Genomic DNA, 22,296 nt, shown 5'->3' with positions numbered 1-22,296 from the left:
CCAATGGTCACATGTGTTTTGTTTCAGAGCACAGCACAGATATACACACACAGGGACACACACACAATGACTCACATAAAACATAAACATTCCTTTCAGCCAACATCAGCACCCTCAACTAATACTCATCATAAACCTGCAACTGTGGTTACCCAATAATTGCTTATAACTGTAGATAATAACCCTGATTCAAATATTAGAATAAAAAAAGCTATACCGTATCATCAAATATAAACCTGATGTTATTTAAGAAATGGAAAAGAAAGAAAAACCTCAAATAACTTATATTCTAAAGTGGGCCAAGGAAATAAAGACATTATGATTTGGAGAAAGGAAGAAAAATAATTCATTTATTTTCTCATGTTCTTACAGTACTCAAGCCAACCATAGAAGCCGACACAACCCCTTGAGCCTGTCTGAAAAGGGCGATGCCAGTATAGTCACATCAGCCAAAGATGGGGAGGTCCAGGGGTCTACCCTCACCTGCTGCTTAGGTGGTTCATGGAGAGAAACCACAGGAAAGAGCACAATGGTTCAGAGTTCTCCCATGATAATTATGAGCCACAAAGGAAAGAACTGGCCAGCTTAGCCCAGGATGCCTACTCTACGTGAGGCTGGTTTGCTGGGCAGAGAGGCATATTTTTTTTAGATTTTATTTGTTGATTTTAGAGAAAGGAGGAGAGAGAGAGAGAAGAGTGGGAGAAGAGGGAGGCATCAACTTGTAGTAGTTGCTTTCCGTACATGCTTTGACCTGGCAAGCCCAGAATTTCGAACTGGTGACCTCAGCATTTCAGGTCAATGCTTTATCTACTGCACCACCACAAGTAAGGTGAGAAGCATTTCTAAAACCACAGGTGGCTCTATAAAGGAGCTGCCATCTGCCCTGGGCCCACTGTTTGAAAGGTGCTTTCTAGGGGTATTTATTACTCCCCTGGTCAGGACACATGGTATCATGGGTGGGTCTGCACATCCTAGGAAAATATGTTGCAGAATTCCCCCTTTGTAATCGTTAGAGACATGTACACATTGAGTAAAATTAAACAGAAGACTCAAAAGAAGGATATGAGACACAAAAGACCCATTTCTCTATTGGAATGACCACACAGCCTGAAACCTCACCCTTGCAGTGGCTTCCCTTAGGACAGCAGTCCAGTCCATCTGGGCTGGCTCCTTGGCCAATTAATGCAAGTGTGCAATTCAGACCACTGGTCTTCACATGGCTCATTCAGCCCCAGAGTTTCCTCCCCAGGTCTTGGATGGTGCTTCCAGACCATCTGCAGAACTCCTATTGTTTAAGAATCGAGGAAGCAGACTGTCCTGATTCCCCTACCCTGCTCTTTTAATGTTGTATTTTTCCAATTTCTATTCTGTCCGGAAGGCATAGCTCAGGGTTCATTCAGCTGAGAGAGTTTACCTTCACTACTTATAAAATAAAGGAAATAGATTCCACTGATGCAGCCTGAGCCTTTTACAAAACAAAAATTGCATGCCATTTGACAAAGAAGCCCTTTTAAGAGCACTCACTGCCGATTACATCTGCCCACCTCTGTTCCTCTTTGTATTGCAGAGTTCTCTGCATCCCTCCACACGCACGTGTACCAACATTCATCAGGATGCTGAGCTTCAGATAAAGGTCAGGTGCATCATAGCTGAGAATGAAATGAGGCACATTCCTCCTCTTAAATGCTATTCTGTCTTCTCAGAGGCATAACAAATGCTGTGTAAACAGGCATCAGCCCTGTAATGCGCACATCGTATGGGAGACCCCGGCGATTTAACCGACCATAAGGAAGAACTACTCTGTGGTCTCACTGAAATGGCACAATTTACCAGGAGAGAAACCTTCCCCATGGGAAGGTGTTTTCTTCAGCTTTGCTGCCCATGGGGCTGAGAAAGGAAAGAGACTCAGAGGTGAGCGCCTTGGTACCAAGAGAGTTACTACTTCCTTGGCTTCAATCTTGATTAAGAGCAACCCACTGAGAGTAGAAAGTAAGGAAAAAACAAACAAACAACCAACAGCAAAAAAACCCCTTCATGGATACTGACAACAGTATGGCGATTACCAGGAGGAACGGGGAGTGGAGAGAGGTGAAAGAGGGTAAACGTGAGAGGGGGTAAATGGTGATCGACAGAGGCTGGACTTTACATGGTGAGCACACAGCACAATATACAGATGATGGATTGCAGAATTGTCCACTTGAAGCCTATATAATTTTACTGACCTATGTAACCCCAATAAATTCAATTACGAAAAAAGAAAAAGAAAAGAAAGCAGCCCAGGTAACCTCTCTGGCTGCAGTGTGCTCTGAAAATTAAGACACATGACAGATATAGTTCATCATTAAAACTTAGCATTGATTCAATTTGTCATTGTATTTTTCTAATTATAAAAGTAAATATTTATATGTTTATTGAAAATCTCAGAAAAATTATAAGGAATGCCAAAATCACCTTACTGTCACGTGACAGATTTATTTACAAAAGTAGATGGCTCCCCTCAAATTAAGCTCACAGAAATACCCACTTAGACATTTAGGAAAAGAAGCCATATATAAATTCCTAACCCAAGGAGTCAGAAGGCAGCTCTTGCCCACTAAATACACACAGTTATTCGGCACTACAACAGTCTCACTGTGTCTTTACTGCTTTTTGAGAAGATATTTCCTCAAGAACACCATATGAACCTGTGTGGTCTTCTTAGTCACTAGTGAATATTTGTATATTTGCCAATAAATCTGGTAACATCAGGTTTAATAAATGCTCTGTCACTACTGCTTCTTCCATGGTCTGTTGACACCCAAATGGTCATATCTGCTTCCTCCATTTATTTTTTGACTATTGTATTTACTCATATATTTGCCTATTTAACTTTGTCATGTAAATTGTTATATGTACATAAGGATTAACAGTGGTTCCCCACCTGGTCCCCCAGGACAGTTCTGACAAATTTGTCATTATTAATAGCATCATAATATCACCTTTCATTCTTCAAGAGGTCCCAGTTTAGAAGATAAGTTACTTAGTCATCCAAAAATGGGTGTCATTAAATATTTTAAATTATCAAATGACTTTTATAAAATCTGTATTTTGAAAAATACCAATTTGGCAACAATATGAAAGAGGAATTGGAGAGGAATCAGACTTGAAGAGGTCAGTGGAGAAAATATTTCACGAGTCTAATGTCAACTCCAAATGTTGAGGGCTTGAAATAATGCATTGAAAGTTGAATAAAGAAGCAAACATGGATCCAATCCTTATTTGGAAAAAAAAAAAATCAAGAGTTTGTACGTGGGAACTCATGAGGCATAGAAAAGATAAATGATGCCTCAAAATTCTGGGTAAGATGGAGGATTCAAAGAAGACATGGATATAAAATATTGGTTTGCCATATTGTGAGACTGGCCCGAGGAAGGGTGTATTGATGGAAGGCAGGACATATGACAGTGTCATTATGCAGCTATTCTTGAAATTCAGATGAGATATCAGATGACTTTCCCAGAGCCAGTTGGAAATGCAAGGTTGGGTCACAAGCACACAGATTTAGGCTCCATGGTAATTCAATCCTTAGAATGAGTGAGGTTGCCTCTCAGGCAGAGTCTGCAGGGCCTGGGAAAACCTAATCTGTAGAATCTCACAGGACATAAAGTCAGTAATGCAAATTAGGGAGGAACTAGAGAGGCACAGCAGGAATTTTCCAGAACACAGAAAGAGTACAAGATGGAGAGAGTAGTCCTCAGGGTTAATCTCCATTGGCAAAAATAAGATGGGAGATCACTCTGGGTTCCATTGGATGCTTGCCTCATCATGGAATGTCCTCTCAACAGCAGCTTCAATGGAGGTCCTGGGGCTTGGAGTTAGAAGGCTGGCTACAGTTTGTTGGATAAAGTAATAAAGGACACAGAGAGTAGATTTGTAATCATTCTTCCAGGAAGTTTGACCTTGGCTAGAGATGAAAAAAAGCCCAGAAGGAAAAAGGAAAAGCAGAATCCACAGGAGACTTTTTAAATGAATGAACACATCTTTTAAGCTGAGAAGGAGAGATGTTGAGGTTGAGGATGTGAATTTGGAACGTGGTCCACAGAAAGGGTGATGTGGTGATGCTGAGTCCTGTGAATCCGGGGAGCTTGGGGCCATCTCCTGAGACTAGATGCACAATTCTGGAAGGCAAGGGCTCATAAATACAAGAGGAATGTCCAGGGAGGCATCAGGGACACTGTAAAAGGCTGGCCTAACTTCTTTGAGAAATAACAGAGGAGTTGACCAGGGCTGAATAAAAAGGGATCAGGAACTGTCAAGCACTTAATTAAGACTAAGGATCCTGGATAGGAAGTGATCTCACTCCCTGTGTGGTTTCTTTCCAAGGTTCACGGTGCCCTGGGATTCTGAATGGAGAAAAAAAACAGTGACCATAACCCAGGTGTGTGGGTTAGTGGGGTACCTGCAGACCCAGATAAGACTAGGCAAACACGGAGCAGGTGCTGCTGACATGACAGCACCATCACTGTTGGTGTGGATTAGAACTTGCCCAGTGTGTGTTTCTGAGAAGGTGCTTTTACTCAGGACTTTACAATGTAAGGAAAAGGTTAGCTGAGAACAATTAAATCTCCCCCAAGATTTTAATGTGTGACGTGTCACCAGTTAAACACTGGCTTTTTGCCCACGTAAGTGTTCTCAACAAGCTTTATCTACAATGAGAAAAAAAGAGAAAAGTTTGCATTCACACCAACACAATGATCTTTTAATTAGTCCTGACAAGATAGGTGGCCTTTTTTTTTTTTTTTTTTTTTTTGTATTTTTGTATTTTTGCGCAGTCAGAAGCTGGAAGGCAGTCATATAGACTCCTGAATGCGCCCGACCAGAATCCATCCAGCATACCCACGAGGGGGCAATGCTCTGCCCATCTGGGGTGTTGCTCTGTTGCAGCTGGAGCTATTCTAGCATCTGAGGCAGAGGCCATGGAGCCATCCTCAGTGCACAGGCCAATTTTGCTCCAATGGAGCGGAGCTTTGGTTGTGGGAGGGGAAGACAGAGACAAAGAGGAAGGAAAGGGGGAGGGGTGGAGAAGCAGATGGGCACTTTTCCTGTGTGCCCTGACCGGGAATCAATTCCGGGACTTCCACATGCCAGGCCAATGCTCCACAGCTGAGCCAACTGGCCAGGGTGAAGGTAGGTGGGTTTTTGAAAGATTTTCCTCTATCCCTTGATCTCTCTAGTTTTATGGATTAAAAAACCCACACACAGATAAAGATATAAATATACTGCTCACAAAAATTAGAGAATATTTCAAAATGAATATGAAAATGAATATGAATATGTACTTTTAAGCAAGAACATCAGAAAAGGAAATGACATGTCAAAGAAAGTTGTTCAATTATGCAAATTAGATGCTAAACCAACTTTTATTTCATTGGTGAAAATGCACTATACAAAAGGCTGAAAGTACTGGAGTATCTACACATTCCCTGATCCCCTAATTTTTATGAGCAGTGTACATAGATGGGTGAATGAGAGAGAGAAGATTGATGATGCACAGGTCAGATCTTCTTGTACGTAAGTTATTAACACAACTCTGGCAAGCAAATCATTGACATTGGAGTTCTTAGAGTGTCTGTGTCTATGGATTCCTTTTAGCAGCTGACTAGGATTGCTTATGGGAAAAAGATCTAAAAACTGGTAATTTATGAGGCCTGGGTCCCTGGCAGATGTCATGGAAGTTATATAACTATCTGAGTATAAAATAGATACGTTTCATGAACAAATGTACCCTTTCTGGTCAGAAAACAAAGCTCCATATATTATTAAGAAATTTTCTATTTTAATCTGGGAAGAGTGATACTTGTGGTCTACCTGTTCTGCCCATGTCTTGTGATTCCTGATACCCTTGATATTAGTAATGAGGTAATACTGCTAATTCATGGGAGTTCAATTTCATAAACCAATCCCTTGTGCTATCTTAAGTCATCAAAAAATAACAATTACCGTTAAGTACTTAGCCTATATTAAATTCTCATAAACCAATGTTATAAAATAGATTAAGCCCCCAAATGAAAGGATGGCCCAATATCATCTTCATATTCAAAGGCATTTCAGATATTATGGTCTGAAAATTTCCTAATAAGAGATGTGGTAAAGTTAAATGTTTCCGTTGAGTATTTCATGCCATTTTCTCTGTAAAATGTACACTTAAGCAGGTCTATTTATAGTGGTGTCTAAAAGACTGAGAAAATGTTGATTTCTTCTTGCAACACATTAAGATACATTTAATTACATCTGATTAATGGTTATAAGGCTAGTTTAAGTTTTTAATCGAAAAATCTTCTTAATAAAAGAAAGTCTTTTTTTCTAATTCAGAATGATTAACACTTAAGTTAAACTAATAAAAGTGATACTGTGGGATCCTGATGTGAACAGCATGGTAACAAAGACCCAATTAGTCAGTGTCTCCTGTGTGCAGGAGGCAGAAACAAAGGAGTAGAAAATGTCACTCTTCACTCCATCTCTGGCCTCATCTCCCCAAAGCCTGGGCAGACGTACCAGATGTTTGTCCAAACCAGAGGCACAGAGGAGGCCAGGGTTTGCTGGGAGAAGAGGGAGTTGCAGGGAAAAGAGCATCAGGGTCTTATTCCAGATGAGTGCGCCCGAGTCAGTCTTGGAGAGGAAGTCACTCTGGAGGCTGTGGGCTCGCCTGTCTATACCTGTGGGTGAGTGACTGTAGGTGACTTTCAAGGCTGGCTCAGGCCAAAGGAAAGCATGATGAACGAGAAAAAGCCAGCCCTTCAACCACTGTGTCCTATGGTACTGACAGCCCGGTTTTCAGTGTCACCTGCAACAGGATCTTCCAGTCAGTCAGTCATCTGTGGACATCTTGAGCCCTAAGGAGGTGTTCTCAAATTTTCAATCGGTGTGGGAGCTGGCTCAGTAGAACTTTCCTCAAGTCCAATTCTGCTATACTTTTCTCTGTCCATATCCTGCTATACTTGTGGCTCCTTGTGAAGTTTACACAGAGCTGTTTATGTAGAGTAGGCTGTACCTTGATAAAGCCCAGTAGTCTGAAAGTGGGCAGTATATTTAGAAAAAGGTCTCACGGAGATGCCTTTATGTTCTGCTTTTATCCAATGCTCAGATTTTAAAACTTTAGAAAACACAAGAAAATATATTTATAACAAACTCAAAACCCTTGTAACAAAGAAAACACAAAAAGCAGAGGCTTTGCTGTAGCTTGAGTATCAATCACTGATCAACTGTTTTCTATCACCGACAAAAATAGATCCAAGCAAATCTCATCCACTCTCTTAGCTGACAGTGCAAATATCACAATTCAGTAATTCGTGATGGGTCCTCATACCATAAGTCTGAATTAACAAACTCACCTATAAGTCATCTTGTACTAATTTAAGATTTTTTTGGTGTATTTTTCTGAAGTTGGAAATGGGGAGGTAGACAGACTCCCGCATGTGCCCGACTGGGATCCACCCGGCATGCCCACCAGGGGGCGATGCTCTGCCCATCTGGGGCGTCGCTCTGCTGCAACCAGAGCCATTCTAGCGCCTGAGGCAGAGGCCACAGACCCATCCTCAGCGCCCCGGCAATCTCTGCTCCAATGGAGCCTTGGCTGCAGGAGGGGAAGAGAGAGACAGAGAGGAAGGAGAGGAGGAGGAGTGGAGAAGCAGGTGGGCGCCTCTTCTGTGTGCCCTGGCTGGGAATCGAACCTGGGACTCCCACACGCCAGGCCAATGCTCTACCACTGAGCCAACCGGCCAGGGCTAAGATTTTTTGAAAATAAAAAGGACCTGAATTTGTTCATAATTCTTAAAAATAACAAGGAAGATCTTATCCAAGACTACTGCAATAGAAGAGATGTTGGGGGCTCAACTATGGACCTAGCAAAGAAAGACAGCTGGGGATTATGGCATTATATCCAGTGACCAGGGTGAGGGGTCAGTGCACAGACAGCTACTCTTGCTAAAGGGTGAGCATTATTAGGATGAGGATTCTCTCTAAACTGACTTAACAGATTTCTTGCTAAAACTGGGCTATGCAGGCCCAGCAAAAATGAAAGACAAGGTTAAGCCTAGTTAACCAGAGGGCTCAGAGGAATCTGACTAAATTTAGTCAAGAGGAGGGTTTTTGTCATAAGTTTAAAATGCAGCAAAAAACTCAAGGACATAACAAGCGGAGACTGGCTTTGTTTCAGCCTTTGAATGGTTCTCCTCTCTTGTTTCTCTCTCACACCCTCTGTATAACAATTCCCATCAGCATACTGCAAGGTCAGATGGGTCTAATTGTACTGTAATTTCTCATTTCCATGTCTGTCTACCTGTGTAGAGGACTGTGTCACGTCACATCACCACAAGCCAGCACCTGGGCATACCTGGAGCTCATGTGTTTCAGTTGAATGAATGAACAAATGAAGGAATAAATGTAACTGAAGATCACAGTGGGTTTGGAGAGCATGAAGAATAGTCCAAAAGTCTATTAATACCAATTCTTAGCCTTCACTATTAGATTTTGGGGAAACTCAAACATATGAGCATGACCCTGTATGCACTGATACTTTACAAAATGGCAAAGATACCTTTCAACCATACCAACATAAAATTACCCTGAAAAGTTATATTATAATTCTTTACATGGAGCAAGAGCTACAAAAATTCACTAAAATAGATGAAATCCCTAAATTAACTAAAAATGCTCAAGTACCAACTGACTCTAGGAACAAATTGTTTATTGCAATTTTCTGTTTATGTATTTCCCATGAGCCCCCAACCCTAAATAACTTCTCCCTATGTGAAAAAAGAATTACTGGATGATTACATAAGAACTCAAATGTCCACATTAAAGTTGATCTAAAGCACCTTATTATTGAAAAGTTCTGCTTGTGTTTCATTAGAATGATTGTCCAAAGTCCAGTACCAAAGATTTTAATTGAGGCTATTGGTTTTAATACTTTATAATGTTTTCAACATATTTACTTTACCCTTCACTGTAATTAGTCGTGTCTGCCTGGAACTACAAAGATTGTCATAGCAAGAATTATTCAGCTGTGCTGTCCTTCTACCTTCTGGTTTGTTACCTGTTCACAGCCCCTCAAATGATGGTTAGGGATGAACCCAGCCATCTTTTTGCTACTGCTCATTTTTCTAACCAGTTTTAGTTTATAAATGTGCTGGGATGTGTTAGAAGCCATTAGGAGAGCATTTTGGTTTTTGTTCTCACAATAGCTTTATTATAACACTCTAAGATTTTTGTTCATTTTGGTTATGATTTTTGTGTTGATAATAAAAAAACTTAGAAGAACATTGATTGAGATATTAGTACTGTATATCCAATTTGCTATAAAATATTGTATTCATATGCAATTATTCTAAATACATAATTTGTAATCTTATTTGATCAAATACTTGAATAATCTTGAGTGTTGCTGCTGTACTAATTTAAAAAGATGCTTCGGAAGTGCTTACCTCAGCATCCACTCAGAATAGTTCTTACACCCCATGCAATAAAGACAGAAATAGGTGGACATTCACCTGTATTCATGCCGTGGCCAAGGAGGTCTGCCTGATGTCCAAGGCAACAAAGGAAACCGAAATGTCACATGGAATGGTGCCTGGCCCCTGCTCTTGCTATTCCCACAGCACGACCAGAAGACACCATAAAATGGAATCAGGTTTATGAATTCAAGAAATAATTATCCAGACAAGTTACATGTGAGCACACCTGACATGTTAAGTTATCTCAATAAAATCAGGTGTCAAATAACAATGGTTTGATCAAGTATGGACCACATATGTGATGGTGGTCCCATAGCTTATAATGTCTAGTGGTGTTTTAGCCATCGTCATGTTGTGGTGCAATGCGTTCCTCACCTGTTTGTGCGGTGCTGGTGTAGACAAACCTACTGCCCTGCCAGTCCTATAAAACTGTGTACAGCTGTCCACAGTACGTAACACCTGATAATGATAACAAACAATTACATATTCACTATGCTATATTTTTATGGTTGTTTTAGTGTGTACTCTTTTTATTTGAAAAGTTTGCCATAAACCAATATGCTGTGTTATGCCAGCAGCAGCCTCACACATCTCACGTTTACCTTGTCTCTTGATTGCATCACTTTATCTTGTGCTTTCCTTAATCTCGTGTTATTTTATAAATTCAGTGTAGCCTAAGTGCACAGTGTTTACAAAGTCTACAGTCATGTACAGTAGTGTCCTGCGCCTTTACATTTACTCACTCCTCACTATCTGACTCACCCAGAGCAACTTCCAGTCCTGCAAGCCCCATTCATGGTAGGTGTCCTATCCAAGGGTACCATTTCTTATATTTTATAAAAGCTTTTACTATACCTTTTCTATGTTTATAAATATTTAAATACACAAATATTTACCATTGTATTACAAATGGATAGAGTATTGAGTACAGTAATGTGCTGTATATAGGTTTGTAGCCTAGAAGGAATAGGCTTTACCAGCGATTTTCAACTGGTATATCATAAGAAGTTTTAAAACAAACAATACCTATTAGTCAAGGACACTGACCTCTTTCTCCTTTCATTGTCAAATAAAAAAATTACAGCAGCCAATACAACAATAACTGTCCAGTATGAATGAGTCAAAATTATACCTATTTTTTTGTCAGATCAGCAAAAAATATATTTTTGGGCATGCTGCCGAATTTTAGTAATTATTTTATGTGTGCTACGAGATGAAGAAGGTTGAGAATCTCTGGGCTATACCATATCCATTTCATACATAAATTTCATGGTTAATCTGATCATAGTGGATAAATAGCAATTTTTTTCTAATTTCTGCATCCTCATGATTGTGATGCATCTTCAGACATCAGTATTATAAAAGCCAGTGATTAAATTGTTTTCACCAAGAAGAAAGTAACTTACAGGAAAGTATCAACGTGTTATTTATTTAGGATACCAGTGCTGTGATAACTAATGACCTTGTTCTTTTATTTGACCTCAGGGTATGAAATGTACTGTCTCTGAATGTGGTATTGTAAGTGCTCATGGACAACAATGTAGGGTAAGGAGGTGCTGCACAACCCCACCTTGTGGTCAAGTACCCACTTCTTGTTAGTTAGCTATTGCTGACTACTAACCTTTCCCTTTCCCAGACCAGTGTTGTAGAACAAGAAGTGTCTGTGGGTCTTCCAGGTTTCTGCTGATCTACACTGGCTTGGTGGGGGTGGCTATGCTTCACAGCAAATCTGTGGCTCTGGTCTACCTTGAACCAAAGTTGAAAGGCCAGCAGCTATCTATGGTAAGTTCTCCTCGTGGCAATGACAAAAACTGGAGATGCTGAGTGTCAACATGTGAGGCCTCCTATGGCTTAGAAGTGAAACACTGTCACTTCTGCTAATATGTCACCAAACAAAGCAAAACATACAACCAACTCCTGAGTCAGGGGGCAGGGAAATATACATAGTCCATGATGAGGACATGGAGTTGGAGGCATATGCAGTCAACCATAGCCTTTACGATGTGGTTTTGATCACTGCATTTTTTGATTCTCTGATTGTGTATGGATAGTTTTATGGTTTGTTTTATTTACCACTGTTACTTACTTGTTACAAATGATATTTATTAGAATATAAAGCCTTATTGTATGGTTTAAAAAGCTATAGGTATATATTATTAAGACTAATAATTAATTCCCTTCACGAAGCTTTGTAAACTGTTGAATTGTAGTTATTTATCAGAATTATTTTTATTAGACATATCAATTTGTCTACTGAGGTCAGACAAAAAAAAATCAAATTCACCACTACTGTGTTTTTTCTTTAATATCTTTAAGTTTAAAGGAATCTTCTTCTCCTGAGATTATAAAATTGGTCAGTGTTCCCACCCTGCCAGGAAGAAGTGATATTTGCTATCATAAGGCCAGGATTCCGTGGGCCATATGGAGATACCATCTTACATTCCTGGGAAGCATTCGCTGACATCATTTCCACATCTGAAGAAAAAACTTAATTCTGTAATTATAGGTTTGTCATAACTAATTAACTGAGACTATTGGCATGACCATGGTTAAAATTACATTTTAATAAAAACAGAAAAAAGTCTTATTTTTCTATGTAAATAACTACATGATAATAAGAAGTAAAAAAAAAGACAGTAAAATTGTTTGCATTATATTTAATAATTGGCATCATTTTGAAAAAGTTTGTAGACACAATTTATAGATATTATTTTTATTATTATCACTGTATTAAATGTCCTAATAATTTATTAGCTTATAATGAAAATAAGAATTTTCATAAGATTTTTTATTTTTCTCTAATTCTGAGGAATTAGTTGGAACAAGATATGTAAAGAGTGTTTCATTTCAGTTTGCACAACCATTGTCTGTTAAATTGAGTGTTAAGGACACATGAAGAAGAAATAAGAGGTTTTCTCATTTGCTCATTAAAAACAGAATTTTAATCACAATTAAATCTATTCTTTTAGGTCCATTTCATCCTCTGTAATCTTATTTTGTGTTAAATATACATCTTTTACCAAACCATCTGTTTCTATAATGAGTCCTGGGAGTCCTTACTTAGTCCCTTAGTAACACAGGAAGGCGCCAGTCCTGGAGACAATGTCAGCTTTCACTGTGAAGTCTACGTTCTGGAGTGAAGCCCGTATAGTATGAAAAGCTGGTCAGGGGTATGTCGTTTTGTTATTTAAGGCAATTCTTTCAATGCTTCTTCATAAGATTCAATCTATTGTCATATATGGCCAAGGCCTTCAGGCAAGTATAAGGGAAATGAAGAAATACCAGCTGACAAGGCTCAACAAGGTGGGACAGTTTTGGTACACCAAGTATAACAAGCTACATTGAAACAAAAGAGAGTGGGGTCCTCTCCTTCAGGTTACCAATGAAAGACAATCAAGCAATAAGAATGAAATCAAAAACAGGTCTATGGCCCTGGCTGGTTACTCAGTGGATAGACCTTCAGCCTGATGTATGGACGTCCCGGATTCCATTCCCAGTCAGGGCACACAAGAGAAGTGACCATCTGCTTCTATCTCTTTCCATCTATGCCTTCTTTCCTCCTCTTCTCTCACAGGCAGTGGCTTGACTGGTTCGAGCAATGGCACTGGGTGCTGAGAATAGCTTGATGGTCTGAACATCAACCTCAGGCATTAAAAATAGCTCAGTTGCGAGCATTGGCCCCAGACTGGGGTGCCAGATGGATCCTGGTCAGGGTGCCTGTGGGAGTCTGTCTCTTTATCTGCCCTCCTCTCACTTAAAAAAATAAATATAATAAATAAATTTTTTAAACCCAGGTCTATGATGGTGAATCTATAAGGTCATTAAGGACATTGACACATCTCCAGAATATTTGAATTTTCCCCATCAACCTTATAATCTGATTGCCAACAAGTGACAGTATATGTGAGCATCCAAACTACAGAACCACAAGGCTGAGCTATCTTGATGTTGATGACTTTATTTATTTCTAATTTATCTAGAGAGCAGGTTTTACTTTTTAATGTGTCTTTTCTCTCAGTGTCGATTTAAAAGCAGTAGAGCTGCAAGAATGAAGTGGAGAGAACTCAAATTTTGGAGAAGGGGAACTCAACCCAATTCTTGCCAGCATTTTTCCTTGTATAAAATCAAAAACTTAGTCTTTACTGGGCCTCAACTACCATCAGAAGAGCCCTTAAGAAAGTTAAAGTAAGAAAGACATCTTAAAAATTTTATTTTCCTGAAGTTAGGGCAGGAGACAATAACTAAACCTAAATCATACATATTTAAAGACAAGAAATAATTCAAATCTCAATCTAGAATGAAACAAAATGCCTCAGCAAGTAGATAACTATCATTATTAGAGATTTTAGCTTTTGTTGAAAAAAAAGAAAGAGAGCAATGTAAAAGAACTTTTGTTCAAAGGTAGTTCATGAACATAACAGAAAACATAAAGTTAATAAATAATTTGGTGATAAGGAGCTCTGTTACTGAGATATAGAATAATTTTTTATATTTTTCATTAAGAGCAGAATGTATATTAACATATGCAAAGGTCAATTGGCATTTCACAGAAAGAAAATCTAAATTTCAGGGTTTTTGTCATTCGTGCAATAATTTGCAGACTAGTTTTTAAAAATCTTTTTCAAGTGACGTCACGGAAATGGTGCCGTGAGCAGCGCGTCCGACAGCTCTCCCCTAAATCACAACAAATTTATCAACTAGAAACAGAAAAATTTATCCTCGGAGCACTCCGGAGTTCCACACAAACTGATAGCGAAAGGACTGTTATCACTTGAATCTGAGAGACGAGGGTGTGGAGGAAGCTACTGCAGGGACATTCATTCAAGCCGCGAGGTTGTGCGCCTGTGGTGAGTCAGCCCACACTCGGCAGCCCCGAGCCGCCGCGAGCCGCTGCGAGCCGCCGTGAGCCACCACCGCGAGCCGCCGCCGCCGCTGCCTTGAGCCGCGGGCGTGCGCCCGGTACGGTTGCAGAGCGAGCACCGCTAACGTTCCCAGCGCCCGCGCACTGCGAGTGAGAGTCGCCAGCCACCGGTGCCCGGAGCACCCCATTCGTGTGCGTGCCCTGGGCATTCCACGCGCCCAGAGCACCCTACTGGCCCGCACACCCAGGGTGCCCCATTATCCTGCGCCTGGTGCGATCTAGCCGCCAGCGGCAGGGCGAGCGGGAGAGGCACCAGGGTGGTCTTCTACTTGGGAGATTCTCTCCGTGGGCGGGGCACCTCACCCAGCCATTCAAGCTAACAATCAAGCGTTGGGGGAGGGGCGCACGCAGGCAGCCTAAAATACCAAATACCTTCGGGAGCACAGCTGCGACCCAATCACTGAAATTAGCTTAACCAATGAAATCTGCGCACCCTCGGTACTAATTGATAAGATCTCTCTCAGTTCAGCGACCCAAGACAAGAGGCATGATATTTTTTAGTGCCTCTCGCTAAAGAGGCGGGGCAACTTCTGATTGATAGAGCCTCCATATTTAGGGATAAACGCTAACAAGAAGGACTTGGCAGATAATAAGATCTATACTACACTAGTCGCAAGCAGAGACTAGTGCCTCTTCTTCCCAGCAAAAACAGGCTACAAAGTGTGGAAAGCCTGGGTTGAGAGGTCCAACTGAATGATAGGCGCTGAACAGTCACCTTGACAACAATTGACTCCCACCCCCGCCTGATTACACTGGAGGCCCTGACTGCCAGAGCCTTTCCCAAAGCCTTGCACTGAGTGGGGATAGAGTGGGGATTTCCCAGCTCTTTGAACCTCTTACTCCCCAGGCAGAAGCAGTTGCAGCCTTATAGCTGGATCACCAGGCTGCTAATTCAGAAAGGGGGGACTAGGAGAGAGAATCCAGGAAAGCAAACTCTCTCATCGTTGGACCCTGCAAACGCCAACAAGCCTTGACTACCAGCAAGACTAAAGCCAATTATATGACATTGCCATAGAATCCCATCAACTGCAAATCCCTACCTAAGTGTGACACAGGGGCAGAGCCTGGGGTACAGAGTCACCGACCAGGAAGAGGGAGAGAAAAGAAAAAGGAAGAAGTTAACCTCTCAAAATCAAGAAAAATCCACAGACTTTACAACTTGTTCCACTAATTTTTTTTTTGTTTGTTGTTGTTTGTTTCTTCTATCTTATTGCCTTTATTTCCTCCACCTCGGTCCTTCTATTCTCTGCCCATCTTATGCTTCCCTTTTCTTGAACTACACTACCCATCAGTGTTACATTTTATTTCTCTTCTTCATCCTCACCCTCCTTTAAGGTTATACTCCAAAACACTTAACTCTCACTCTCTCCTCTTTCGTTTTTTTTTATTTGTTTGTTTTGCTTTATTTTGTTTTTTTTTCTTTTCCTTTTTTATTTCTTCCTTCGTTTTTCTTTTTCTTATTTTTTCCTTTCTATTCGTTTTTTCTTCTCTCATTTTACTTTCCTCCCATTTAATCCTCAATCACGAACAAATTAGTTAATTTGGGACTCAAGGCTTTTTTTGGCTTTATTTTTCTTATTTGCTTTTGTTTTTATTTTTTCTTGTTTGTTTATTTTTGTGGCATTTTGGGTCCTCCCAACCCAAGGTCTCCATTGTATTTAGTCTTCGCTCCACTTAATACAACAGATTTTTACTTATTATTTTTATTTTTCTCTTCTTTATTATTCTTTTTTGGTCCCTTTTCCTGGTTCCCTCTTATCCCTCTCATTATATCTCTTAGTTGACCATCACTTACAAGCAAATCATCTTATGCTTGTCTAAGATTTTCTTCTTTTTTTGCATTTACTAGGTCCCTACTCCCTTTTTTTTACCCCTTGAACTCTTCACCCCAAATCAGGCCCTCCATTATAGGCACGATATTTCCCTGAGGAGGGGAGAGGAGGGAAAGAGAAGAAAGAAAAAAGGAGGAAATAATAAATTATTACTGTTTTTTTGGTGGGGTGTTTTACCTTTTTTTTTTTTTTTACTTTTTACTCTTTATTAATTCTAATTAGTGCTATCAACAAGACCACCCTCAGATGCCGATAAGAAAGAGGAAATCGAATATTATGGATACAAAAGAAAGAGAGGTAACACAAATAGATGTGGAAAAATCTATGGAGAAAAGACAACATATTGGAAGCCTTGGAGCTAAATGACAGAGAATTTAAAATAGAAATCTTAAAAATACTCAGAGATATACAAGAAAACACAGAAAGGCAATATAGGGAGATCAGAAAACAACTCAATGAACACAAAGAATATATTACCAAGGAAATTGAAACTATAAAAACAAATCAAACAGAAATGAAAAACTCAATTCACGAGCTGAAAAACGAGGTAACAAGCTTAGCTAACAGAACAGCCCAGATTGAAGATAGGATTAGTGAAATAGAAGACAAACAACTTGAGGCACAACAGAGAGAAGAAGAAAGAGACTCAAAAATAATAAAAAACGAGAAAGCCCTACAAGAATTGTCTGACTCCATCAGAAAGAATAACATAAGAATAATAGGTATATCAGAGGGAGAAGAGAAAGAAAATGGAATGGAAAATATACTCAAACAAATAATAGACGAGAACTTCCCAAGCCTGTGGAAGGAACTAAAGCCTCAAATTCAAGAAGCAAACAAAACACCGAGTTTTCTTAACCCCAACAAACCCACTCCAAGGCACATCATAATAAAGATGACACAAACCAATGACAAAGAAAAAATTCTCAAGGCAGCCAGGGAAAAGAAGAGTACAACATATAAAGGAAGGCCTATTAGATTATCATCAGATTTCTCAGCAGAAACTCTACAAGCTAAAAGAGAGTGGACCCCAATATTTAAAGCCCTGAAAGAGAGGAACTTTCAGCCAAGAATACTATACCCATCAAAGCTATCCTTGAAGTATGAAGGAGATATAAAAACATTCACAAATACAGAAAAGATGAGAGAATTTATCAACAGAAAGCCCCCACTCCAGGAAATACTAAAGGGGGTTTTCCAACCAGATTCAAAGAACAAAAGAAAACACCACAAGTAACAGCTCCACCAAGAACACAATAAAACCAAACTTAAACTGTGACAACAAAGGAAAAAAAGGGGGAGAGAATGGAGATTAACAGTAGCAAAGGACGATGAAGTGCAGAAATACTTATAAGATAGGGTATTACAATGAATATGGTAGGTACCCTTTTCATTACTTAATGGTAACCACCCTTAAAAAAAACCACCACAAAAACACTTGACTTAAAAAAGGTAGCAACAGAGGAAAGAAGTATGGAACACAAACAAACAAAAACAAATGATAGAAAAACAAAAGAGAAGAATCAAACTAGATACAAAACTAACAGAAAGCAATTTATAAAATGGCAGTAGGAAACCCACAAGTGTCAATAATTACACTAAATGTAAATGGATTAAACTTACCAATAAAAAGACACAGAGTAGCAGAATGGATTAAAAAAGAAAATCCAACTATATCCTGCCTACAAGAAACACATCTAAGCAACAAGGATAAAAACAAATTCAAAGTGAAAGGCTGGAAAACAATACTCCAAGCAAACAACACCCAAAAAAAAAGCAGGTGTAGCAATAGTCATATCTAATAATGCTGACTACAAGACAGAAAAAGTACTCAGAGACAAAAATGGTCATTTCATAATGATTAAGGGGAAGTTGAATCAAGAAGACATAACAATCCTTAATATATATGCACCAAACCAAGGAGCACCAAAATATATAAGACAGCTACTTATTGACCTTAAAACAAAAACTAACAAAAATACAATCATATTTGGAGACCTCAATACACCGCTGACGGCTCTAGATCGGTCATCCAAACAGAGAATCAATAAAGATATAGTGGCCTTAAACGAAATACTAGAACACCTGGATATGATAGACATCTACAGGACACTTCATCCCAAAGCGACAGAGTATACATTTTTCTCTAGTGTACATGGAACATTCTCAAGAATTGACCATATGTTGGGCCACAAAGACAATATCAGCAAATTTAGAAAAATTGAAATTGTACCAAGCATATTTTCTGATCATAAAGCCTTGAAACTAGAATTCAACTGCAAAAAAGAGGGGAAAAAACCCACAAAAATGTGGAAACTAAACAACATACTTCTAAAAAATGAATGGGTCAAAGAAGAAATAAGTGCAGAGATCAAAAGATATATACAGACTAATGAAAATGACAATACGACATATCAGAATCTATGGGATGCAGCAAAAGCAGTAATAAGATTAAAGTTCATATCACTTCAGGCCTATATGAACAAACAAGAGAGAGCCGAAGTAAACCACTTAACTTCACACCTTAAGGAACTAGAAAAAGAAGAACAAAGACAACCCAAAACCAGCCGAAGAAAGGAGATAATAAAAATCAGAGCAGAAATAAATGAAATAGAGAACAGAAAAACTATAGAAAAAATCAATAAAACAAGGAGCTGGTTCTTTGAAAAGATCAACAAAATTGACAAACCCTTGGCAAGACTCACCAAGGAAAAAAGACACAGGACTCAAATAAATAAAATCCAAAATGAAAGAGGAGAGATCACCACAGACATCATAGATATACAAAGAATTATTGTAGAATACTATGAAAAATTATATGCCACCAAATACAACAATCTAGAAGAAATGGATAAATTCCTAGAACAATACAACCTTCCTAGACTGAGTCATGAAGAAGCAGAAAGCCTAAACAGACCAATCAGCAAGGAGGAAATAGAAAAAACTATTAAAAACCTCCCCCCCAAAAAAAGTCCAGGCCCAGACGGTTATACTAGTGAATTCTATCAAACATTCAAAGAAGACTTGGTTCCTATTCTACACAAAGTCTTCCAAAAAATTGAAGAAGAAGCAATACTTCCAAACACATTTTATGAGGCCAACATAACCCTCATACCAAAACCTGGCAAGGATGGCACAAAGAAAGAAAACTACAGACCAATATCTCTAATGAATACAGATGCTAAAATACTAAACAAAATACTGGCAAACCGAATACAACAACATATTAAAAAAATAATACATCATGATCAAGTGGGATTCATCCCAGAATCTCAAGGATGGTTCAACATACGCAAAACGGTTAACGTAATACACCATATCAACAAAACAAAGAACAAAAACCACATGATCTTATCAATAGATGCAGAAAAGGCTTTTGATAAAATACAACACAATTTTATGTTTAAGACTCTCAACAAAATGGGTAAAGAAGGAAAATATCTCAACATGATAAAGGCCATATATGATAAACCATCAGCCAACATCCTATTAAACAGCATAAAACTGAGGACTTTCTACCTTAAATCAGGAACAAGACAGGGTTGTCCACTCTCTCCACTCTTATTTAATGTGGTGCTAGAAGTTCTGGCCAGAGCAATCAGACAAGACAAAGAAATAAAAGGCATCCATATCGGAAAAGAAGAAGTAAAGCTATCACTTTTTGCTGATGATATGATCCTATACATCGAAAACCCGAAGGACTCCACAAAAAGATTATTAGAAACAATAAACCAATACAGTAAGGTCGCAGGATACAAAATTAACATACAAAAGTCCATAGCCTTTCTATATGCCAACAATGAAATATTAGAAAACGAACTCAAAAAAATAATCCCCTTCACGATTGCAACAACAACAAAAAATTACCTAGGAATAAACATAACAAAGAATGTAAAGGACCTATATAATGAAAATTACAAAGCATTGTTAAGGGAAATCGAAAAAGATACAATGAGATGGAAAAATATTCCTTGTTCTTGGATAGGAAGAATAAATATAATCAAAATGGCCATATTACCCAAAGCAATATACAAATTTAATGCAATTCCCATCAAAATCCCTATGAGATTTTTTAAAGAAATGGAACAAAAAATCATCAGATTTATATGGAACTATAAAAAACCCCGAATAGCCAAAACAATCCTAAGGAAAAAGAATGAAGCTGGGGGCATTACAATACCTGACTTTAAACTATATTATAGGGCCACGATAATCAAAACAGCATGGTATTGGCAGAAAAATAGACACTCAGACCAATGGAACAGAATAGAAAGCCCAGAAATAAAACCACATATATATGGTCAAATAATCTTTGATAAAGGGGCCAACAACACACAATGGAGAAAAGAAAGCCTCTTCAACAAATGGTGTTGGGAAAACTGGAAAGCCACATGCAAAAGAATGAAACTCGACTACAGCCTGTCCCCGTGTACTGAAATTAATTCAAAATGGATCAAAGACCTAAATATAAGACCTGAAACAATAAAGTACATAGAAGAAGACATAGGTACTAAAATCATGGACCTGGGTTTTAAAGAACATTTTATGAACTTGACTCCAATGGCAAGAGAAGTGAAGGCAAAGATAAATGAATGGGACTACACCAGAATAAAAAGTTTTTGGTCAGCAAGAGAAACTGATATAAAAATAAACAGACAGCCAACTAAATGGGAAATGATATTTTCAAACAACAGCTCAGATAAGGGCCTAATATCCAAAATTTACAAAGAACTCATAAAACTCAACAACAAACAAACAAACAATCCAATAAAAAAATGGGAAGAAGACATGAACAGACACTTCTCCCAGGAAGAGATACAAATGGCCAACAGATATATGAAAAGATGCTCAGCTTCATTAGTTATTAGAGAAATGCAAATCAAAACTACAATGAGATACCACCTCACTCCTGTTTGATTAGCTATTATCAACAAGACGGGTAATAGCAAATGTTGGAGAGGCTATGGAGAAAAAGGAACCCTCATTCACTGTTGGTGGGACTGTAAAGTAGTACAACCATTATGGAGGAAAGTATGGTGGTTCCTCAAAAAAACTGCAAATAGAACTACCTTATGACCCAGCAATCCCTCTACTGGGTATATACCCCAAAACCTCAGAAACATTGATACGTGAAGACACATGTAGCCCCATGTTCATTGCAGCACTGTTCACAGTGGCCAAGACATGGAAACAACCAAAAAGCCCTTCAATAGAAGACTGGATAAAGAAGATGTGGCACATATACACTATGGAATACTACTCAGCCATAAGAAATGATGACATCAGATCATTTACAGCAAAATGGTGGGATCTTGATTACATTATAAGGAGTGAAATAAGTAAATCAGAAAAAAACAAGAACTACATGATTCCATACATTGGTGGAACATAAAAATGAGACTAAGAGACATGGACAAGAGTGTGGTGGTTACCAGGGGTGGGGGGAGGGAGGACATGGGAGGGAGGGAGGGAGAGAGTTACGGGGAGGGGGAGGGGCACAGAGAACTAGATAGAGGGTGGTGGAGGACAATCTGACTTTGAGCGAGGGGTATGCAACATAATTTAATGACAAAATAACCTAGACATGTTTTCTTTGAATATATGTACCCTGATTTATTAATGTCATCCCATTACCATTAATAAAAATTTATTAAAAAAAAAATCTTTTTCTCATTTTATAATTAACACTGAACAAACCTTTTTTGAAAATTATTTTTATTTATTTATTTGTTTTAGAGAATAGAGACAGAGAGAGAGAAATAGAGAGAGAAGGGGAGAGGAGCAGGAAGCATCAACTCCCATATGTGCCTTGACCAGGCAAGCCCAGGGTTTTGAATCAGCAACCTCAGCATTCCAGGTCAACTCTTGATCCACTGTGCCACCACAGGTCAGGCCAACACTGAACAAACTTTGTAAAAATCTTGACACTTTTCACTGATCCTATCAAATTATTAGTCACAAGTAATATAAACCAAAACTCACTTCCCTTTCCATTTCTCACACTTATTTTATCCTCTCACGTATGCCCCCCCCCTTTTTTTTTAACTTCCTT

The sequence above is a fragment of the Saccopteryx bilineata genome, chromosome 1 (assembly GCF_036850765.1).
Source record: "Saccopteryx bilineata isolate mSacBil1 chromosome 1, mSacBil1_pri_phased_curated, whole genome shotgun sequence".
In the NCBI taxonomy this organism is placed as follows: Eukaryota; Metazoa; Chordata; class Mammalia; order Chiroptera; family Emballonuridae; genus Saccopteryx; species Saccopteryx bilineata.
This window is presented reverse-complemented; position numbering follows the sequence as displayed.